Here is a 9,015-nt window from a genome sequence, read left to right as displayed (position 1 = left end):
TCTTGGACTTGATTAAGATCTCTTGCAATTATAACCAGAAGTGTCTCGTTCTTCCCCAAGTAAACATATTTGAGATGCTCCGGAAGTGGCTTCAACTCAAGTGTAGGAGCTTGAACAATTGATGGCTGCAATTTCTCATTAGAAATCGGCAAATTAAGAAATGCAACCTTCTTAAAAGTCTTGTCAAAACCACTATTGAGTGTGGTTATGACATCCTTGATCTCATAAGACAAATCTTCATCGGTCAACACAAGATGCTCTCTCAACGCAACCTCCAAACAATCTTCACTATGCAAATCTAAAACTCGTTGAGAAAGGATATCCAACACATCAAGAGAGTAAACAGCGTGTACATCACTTGGATACCTCATAGCCTCAAAAATATTAAATCGAATTGTCTCCCCATCAAATTCCATGGTCAACGTTACGTCATGCACATAAATCTTAGTTCTCGCAGTTTTCATGAATGGTCTCCCCAACAAAATTGGAGTGGAGCATGGAATAGATTCATCTTCCATATCAAGAACATAAAAATCAGCCGAAAACACCAATTCATTTACTTGAACTAAAACATCTTCTATTACACCCCTGGGATAAGCATTCGACCTATCAGCAAGTTGAATAATCACCCATGTTTCTTCAAGTGGACCGAGATTCAATGAAGCATAAATGGAGAATGGCATGACATTGATAGAGGCTCCCAAATCCAACATACAACTCTCAATTCTTTTATTACCAATAGTGCAAGGGATAGTAAAAGTACCAGGATCCTTACACTTTGGTGGAAGCTTCTTTTGAAGAACTGCGGAAACATTCTCCCCCACACTAACTTTTTCATTACCCCTCAACTTACGCTTATTAGTGTACAACTCTTTCAAAAACTTGGCATAGCGTGGCACTTGTTTAATAGCGTCAAGAAGAGGAATATTCACTTCTACCTTTCGGAATGTATCAAGAATTTCCTTGTCAACCTCTTCCTTTTTAGTCTTCTTTAGCCTGCTTGGGAATGGAGGTGGAATGACAAAAGTAGGCTTAGGGCTGAGTTGTGTAGGGGTGGTTGCCTTTGGAGGAACATCTTCATTAACTGAGCAATCAACTTGTGGCTTGGATGACAATTTACTGGGCATTGGAGGACTAGGTGGATCATATTGCGTCCCACTTCGCAAAGTTACTACACTAGCATTCTCCTTGGGATTCATCTCAGGTTGTGAAGGCAATTTATTTGACAGATGAGCCTCCAACCAGTTATATGATGCTACTAATTGTCCCACCTGATTCTCCAAACTTTTGACGGAAGCTTGGGTGGTTTGCTAAAATTGAAGAGTATTTGTAGCAAGTGCATTGATTAAATCCTCAGTAGAAGGTTTGGCACTTGGTGGTGGAGCAGCTTGCGATGGTTGTGATGGTCTAGGTACATAATTATTTTGAGACCTCTGTTGTATAGTGAAACCAGGTGGTCCTGCTGCTATTGGTTGTGGAGCTATTTGTTGTTGATTCCCATAACGAAGGTTTGGATGATCACGCCAGCCCGGATTATAAGTTTGTGAAAATAGTTCATAATACATCTGACATAATTGACCAGGGAAATTTCCTACAGCGTTAACACCCTCAGTTTCTCCCTCCACTAGAGTAGGGCAAGTATCAGTAGGGTGCCCCACAACTTGACAGATTCCACATGGCCGCACCTATTGGCCCAAAGCTAGTTGTTGTACCACTGCAGTTAATTGAGCCAATTGTTGACCCAGCTGATTAGCATTAGAGGTGCTCACTTCATTAGCTGATTTGGGCGGTGGAACAGGATCTTGACGAATGCCAAACTGTTGTGAGTTAGCAGCCATATTAGAAATCAAGCTCCTGGCTGCAACAGGAGTCTTATCAACTAGTGCACCCCCACTGGCTGCATCAATCATACTCATATTCAGTGATTGTAATCCTTCATAAAAGTACTGAATGAGGAGTTGTTCACTTATCTGATGATGAGGGCAGCTAGCACACAACCTCGTAAATCTCTCCCAATACTCATACAAAGACTCTCCTGTATACTGCCTTATACCACAGATCTCTTTCCTGATGCTTCCAACTTTAGATGCTGGAAAGTATCGTTCTAGGAACATAGTCTTCATACCATTCCAAGTTTCAACAGTACCAGGTGGAAGATAGTACAACCACTCTTTAGCTGCATCCTTTAGGGAGAAAGGAAAAGCTCGCAGCTTAATCTGTTCCTCAGTCACTATAGCGGGTTTCATACTAGAACAGACAATATGAAACTCCTTCAAATGTTTATTCGGATCCTCACCAGGCAGCCCATGGAAAGAAGGCAATAAGTGGATGAGGCCCGATTTTAGTTCAAAGTTTACATCCAACGGTGGATATTGGATGCATAGTGGTTGTTGGTCAAGATTTGGCGCTGCCAACTCTTTCAATGTCCTTTGTTGAGCCATTGTTCTATAGGATCGAACTGAATCGTCAGAATCAGATTCGTTGTCAGACGGTAATGGCACTTTAACAGGATTTTCTTGCGGAGCAAGACGTTGAAAGAGCGGATTATCGGTAATAATTCTTGAAGACCGAGAAGCTGACGATGACTCAAGATATTGTTTAAGCCGAGATAACCTTTCTTGAGTATCGTCTTCACCAGACATATACACCTGATAATTCCACAGTAAAAACTAATTAGTCACAAATAAATAAATTTGAATAACAAAGAGAATAATAATAGTCCCCGGCAACGGTGCCAAAAATTTGATGGCTGTCGTATACCACACAAATTTAACAATGATTTTTCTTTCAATACTTCCAATTATTTCAGTATAATAGCAAGCACAGGTCGAACCCACGAGGACTATCGTTCACTTTATTATTCAAGAATTAACGCTAAAACTTAAAAGGGGATTTTGATTTTTAACTCAAAATTAAATAGCATAAACTAGAAAGCAATTAAAGATGGATATTACGATATTAAGAAGCAGTTAAAGGTTAATCTCCACCCTCGACAATCATTCCTAATCACTAATAATAAATATTATTCCAATTTCCCAATTAAACTATTAACCCCGCAGATAACGCTGAAGCAGTCAATTATCCCAGTCTCCCTATTATAAGTAATCTAGGCGAAGCGCTCAATAATTAACTCTTTTATCTAAGCAATAAATCTATGAAGCATACAATCTATTTAACTTAGATAAAGCATTAAGTCCTATGGAAACAAGTTAATCTAGGTAATAAATTAATGAAGCATATAATTCATTTAACATAGGTTCTATTTTTCATCGCAATCAACAATTCTTTTGACATCACTATCAATTGCAAGTTATCACATATACTTAGAATCCTAAACTATTAGATGAGTAGTAATTCTAAGATGACAATTGAACAATGTAAAACCTTAATTAGTTGGCCACCTAACAAGAAATTACAAGATTCATAACATTCAATTGGAAAAATAGAAACAATCTAATATTGAGAGAAATTAAAGAACAATATTCATTATCAATAATCAAGAATTCATGTCTTGGATTTTGAATTAACCCTTAACCTAAAAAGAACCTACTCCATAATAGTAATCATAATCACAAACATAATTATAATTAAAATTAAAGAGATTAAGGGAAGAAAAGAAACTAGATTGATGAACAAAAGTAATGTAGTCTTGTAGCCTTCTCTTCAGCCCTTTCTCAGTCTTTTTCTCTCTTAAACCCGTAATAAAGACTTAATCTAAAATTAACCCTAATAATTATTTATAGTCTCAATTAAATTCTAATTAAAAAGAAATAAAAAATCTGAAAACGACGTCGCGAGCCGCGGCCTGAAAAATGCGAGCCGCGGCCTAGAACGAAATCTGTTCCTCAGGCAGCGGCCTGCCTGGAAGAAAAAATTCTGAAAGTGCAATTTCCATTTAAAGTGCCGCGGCCTGATTTTTATGAGCCGCGACCTACCTCCAAATTCTTCAATTCTTGATCTTAGAAAGCTTCCACATTGCCACCACTTCCACATTTCAATCCCGAAAGCTTTGAATACTCCTAAAACTTTATTTTAACTACACTTGCCATCAAAATGTCAGATTTATCATCATAAAACGCAACGTAGAAAATATATTGTAGAATCGCGAAACTTAGTCAAACTATTAAAAATGCTATCATAACACCATCCAAGCATAGAAAAACTTAACAAATATTAATACAAAAATGACCTTATCATAGACCGTCCCCCGAAAGACATCGGGGATCTTCTCCAAAGCTCGGGGGTTCACCGGAACGCGCACCTTGGGGGTTGTGGTCGACAAGGTCCTGGGGGGCACCTCCGTTTCCCGAACAAAGGCAGGAGCTCGCGGAGGAGGCGGGGGCATCTTCTCCATTGCAGGAGGGGGTGGAGGCACTTTCTCCCGGACAGCCGGGGCTTGGTTTTTCCCCTTTGCAGGGAACTTGGAGGTAGTCCCGATGGCTTTCTTTGCCAGCCAGAGCTTTTTCACTATGGGCTCGGAGGCCCCAGAAGAAGGGTTCCCTCCAGGGAACATAGCTCGCAAATCGTTGTTCCCAGGCTGAGACATCTCCTCTGTTAAAACAAAGACATGGCATGAAATACACAAGTAAGAAATATTTATGCAAAACAACAAAAATAAAAGGGAAAAAAGATCTCAAGTATATATTGAAAGGGATCCTACCCTCCGAGCTAGATGAGGAATCTATGGTCACGACCACCGGACCCGGAGCTTCGGCAGGGGAGTCTAAGATAACGACTTCGCGGGCTGGAAGAGGCTCTGGGTCTGAATCTGCTTCGGGATTAGACTCTTCTACCTACTGCCTAAGACCTGGAGCTACTATACCCTCCCGGAGGGAAGGCCACGACCGAAGGTTGGTCCCGTACTCCTCAAAAAAGGCCGACCTAAAAGCTAGGGTAGTATCTACGACTACAGTACCCCTAGGGCGGCTCATGTCATGACCCAACACGAGCTGGTCGACGCATTGGAGTAGGCTTATGTCGCGGTCTAGGTTACTTCGATGGCGATGAACGGGTTGGCTGGGATTGAACCTAGCTAGTCAAAGATCTACGGTGGCCCTATCTAAATCCCTAAACAGATAAGGATTACCTTGGCCGGAGGGGCCGACTGCTGCCCCGGACTGGGCCCTCTCCACGTTTACTTCTTGGGCGACCTCCAACACCCGTTTCCGCCGTACGAGGGGCACCTCGTCTCCTTGTCCTCTTCCTCTCCCGCGGCCTCCTCCTCAGGGATGGTCGCCATCTCGTGAGCTGGGGGGAGGCCCCGCAGTCTCCTCAAGGCCAAAGTCTGGCCTGGAGAGATTAGCTTGCACGCCAACATCGTCTATTCAGACACGAGCTGGCGATAGTCCTTTTCGCTTGGGGGCAGCCCCGCCAAGGTCTCGTATTGACCCCCGAGGGTCACAGACTTGGCTTTCCTCGCAAAAATGGCTACATGATGGTTTCTAAGTCAGGAACTAATAAAAGAAGCTAATCAGTAATCAACTTACAAGCTAAGAATAAAAGATACTTACGAGGGCGGTTGAAATAATGATGTTCGCAGTTGCGAAACCCTTTGGACATGAAGAACTGGTCTTGAAAGTTGTTGGGGTGGCTGGGTAGCTCGATGACCACAGCCAAATTTGGAAAACGGGTCAGATAGTAGAACCCGTCGCCTCGCCCCCGCTGCTCCGGACTGGCCTTGAGGCAGAAGAAGTATAGGATATCCGCCGGGGTTGGGACCTCCCATTCTTGCTTCAGAAATAAGTATCTCAACCCCGCTAACAAACAGTATGAGTTAGGGGGGAGCTGGAAAGGAGCCAGCTTCACATAATTAAGAAAATCTGCGAAGTACTGGTCCAGCGAAAGGAAGGCCCCAGCCTTGAAGTGCTCATCGCTCCAGGCCGCGTATTCCTCATCGAACGGCGCGCAGCTCTGCTCGCCTTCCAGGGGAGGTCGGACGTCTAGGGCGCCCCTCCCAATCTCAATATTGTGGGAAATGAATATCTTATTCACTTTCCCCTGGTTGGTGACCTTTGAGACGATCCTCTCAGCCTCGAAGAAGGCGTCGGGCCCCACCTCGAGCTCCTGGTCCACGGCTGAACCGAAAACGGGGATCGGAGAGTCCGTGACCACCCCCTTTCCCTTGTTGGCTTGCTGGGAAGACGAGCTGCCAACACTCTTTATGGGCGCGCTTTTCTTTGGTGCCATCTGGTCGCCTAGCGAACAAAAGAAGAAAATTTAGAAAGGGCGACCTAAGCATAAGAAAGAGTCTGACGCAAAGTGTTTCCTTTACACGGGCTGAGGTAATCTCAACCCGTGGAGAGTGAGACCACGCGGTTCTATGAACACGCGCCTGTGCTCCGAACGGATCCCCGATTACTCGAGATCCGTGTGTCAGGAGGGTCAGAATAAAAAGTTTGCCTTGGAAGAAAAGTTTCAGTAGGCAAGCAGTGCAAAACCGCCTATGAAGCGTGTCCCCTAAGCTACCCAGTTTTGCACCCTAAAAACTGGTTATTTCAAACAGGCATATAGAAATTCTACCCACAAAATCTCCCTAGAAAGCGTACCCTATGAGGCATGCTCCAAAATGGTTTTTTCTACGGTCGATGCCCTGGGATGAAAACCTATGCGTATCATACCCACAAAAAACCAGCAAAATACTACATGCGGCTACAGAAACAATTTACCTAAGCAACGGTGAAGAAAAAAGTTAAAGCATGCACAGGTGGAGAACTTACAGTGGTATTTTGCTGTGGTGAGATTGAAGGGATCGTCTGAGTGGGAATCTTGCTGGAAATGCTGGTACCGAAGTCTCAAAGGAGTTCTCGTGCCTGAACTTCTGGAACGATGGGAACAGTAATCGGAAGAAAGAGAGGGTTTTTTGAGACTGAGAAGAAAGAAGAAGATGAGAAAATAAGAGAATTTTCAAATGAACGGGTGGCCCATGCGAAAGGTGGCCACCCCTTTTATATACGTAAGAGGCCGAGTAAGGAGGGTCGTTGGATTGCCTTGATGTAGGATACGAGGATCACTACTCGAAAGGCGAAACGACAGCCGAATATAGGCTAGGCCATTTAATGCGGTTCTCGGAAGACGTACCGTCACCAACCACGATGCTCCACGTACTCGACGCCCGCGTAATGGGCAGAATGTGAAGAGTCTACAAAGAAGCCTAAAAGCCCCCACTGTGGCCCCAGGTGACGTCAGGTGCCACGAGCAGAGGCTTGGGGGGCAAATGTACGCCCTAATTCTTCTCGGGCTATTAGCAAGCTGAGGTATGGCATAATTATATCAGCCACGCGGATGCCTCGTGGCTGGAGCTGCTGTTACCAAGTCCTACCTCTTTAGCTCGAGGTAACCAAAGACTTATTAAGATTACTGAGTCGGGTCAGGAGTATGGACATCACGGGCTAAGAATACAACAAGCTCGAGGTACGAGCTTGAGTTGGCATCTGCGACCCCTTATAAAGTCAACCACGCAATGTAAACGTGCATATATCAGACATCACGTGTCTGATATATCCCTGAATTCTCGGACACGCAGCATAAACGTGCGTGTTCAGGCACCCACGACTGGGTTGGGCCGTGCGGCCCATTATCCCCTTACCTACTTATTAGACCACACTTCACTGTCAGGTTTTAGGAATTAATCATGAATGTCACAGAAGTGACATGATGGGTAAGAAGGTCACGGGATGACCCTCCTTGCCAACCCCCAGGTGCCCTCTCCTATAAATATGGAGATCCTGGGAGTTGCAAGGGGTTGGATTCTATTGTGTAAAGAAATACCCTGTAAAGAATATTAGAAAGATATCAATAATACTGGCTGGTGGACTAGAATGATTTTAACCTTCGAACCACCTAAAAAAATATTCATGTCACTATTTTATTTTAAGATCATTCATCTATTACGGTTCATTACTTAGCACTAATTTTACTCTTTATTCTATTAATTATCTGTTGGCAAATAATCGCGTCAACAGGTATTGTGGCTCGAGATAGCTTAGGTCGGTTGATAGAAGCTAAACGTTGCTATAAGACAGGAATAGTGCTGCCGGAGTTAGCTGAAGATATCACTATCAAGGAGGCTTTGAGTTGGGTAAAAGAGAAGGCTTGGCAAAATGTGATAGTCGATGTTGATTGTTTATAGGTTGTTCAAGCCATTCACAATTCCTCTGAGTTGTTGTCTCTTTTTGGCCTGATTATCAAGGACTGTATATTTTTTATGTGAAATTTAGCAAGTGTTTATCTAAATTTTGTAAAGCGATCTGTTAATCAAGTAGCTCATTATATAGCTAGAATTGCTTGTTTTTCTGGAGATCGTGTTTTTAGAGAGAGCGAAACTCCCTTTGATTTGTATTCGATTTGGTGGGATGATATCACTTTAAGTAATAAAAGTTGATTTTTGCTTAATCATTTATTATTAAACTGTTTTAACAACCCGTGCACATTCATGCACTTATATTTTTAAAAGAAAAGGAAACGTGCAAAGAAAATGAAACGAAAAACTCGCACAAAATGAGAGAAACAAAATAAAATCGGTACATTTTTTGGTACATGGTGATTCTCGGTCCACCAGAAACAAAATCGATGTACCGGTACACCTAAATATAGAATGTACATGATAAAATTTCTCCATATATATTTATAGTAGGCAATATTTATTGACTATGAATAATATGAACAAGAAAAGACAAACCGCATCAATTATTATACTTATATATTAATATTTTTTCAGGGAAAACATCGAAATGCTAGCTCTATATAGTTTATAATAAGCAAAAAGAAACCATTATTTTCATTCTTATTTATGAAAAGAAATATAATGTCGATATAATCAAAAGTCATCATGAAATGAGAAGGTTTTAGAATTTGAATTATTTAGAAAAAGAAAGTTGAATAAATATTCAGCGTACTTACATACATTCAAAGTTCTAAATGCAGATAAGAAATAATTGAGAATTGAAGAATTTGTCTTTTAGCATGTGATTTCCAAGAAAGAGATTACTAAGATGGAAATATATTATATTTTAATAT

At 42.1% G+C, this 9,015-nt stretch overlaps 1 non-coding gene across 1 annotated transcript; it reads left to right on the top strand.

Annotated features, from left to right (window-relative positions):
• The first annotated feature begins 1,968 nt into the window (after window positions 1–1,968).
• Window positions 1,969–2,075, top strand: LOC133799062 (small nucleolar RNA R71). The gene has a single exon (XR_009876269.1). It is a non-coding gene; the product is annotated as a small nucleolar RNA R71 (small nucleolar RNA).
• The last annotated feature ends 6,940 nt before the right edge of the window (window positions 2,076–9,015 follow it).

Source organism: Humulus lupulus, chromosome 8 (genome assembly GCF_963169125.1).
Source record: "Humulus lupulus chromosome 8, drHumLupu1.1, whole genome shotgun sequence".
NCBI classification, from domain to species: Eukaryota; Viridiplantae; Streptophyta; class Magnoliopsida; order Rosales; family Cannabaceae; genus Humulus; species Humulus lupulus.
The sequence above is the reverse complement of the archived record's forward strand: the minus strand, read 5'-3'. Positions and strand labels throughout refer to the sequence as shown.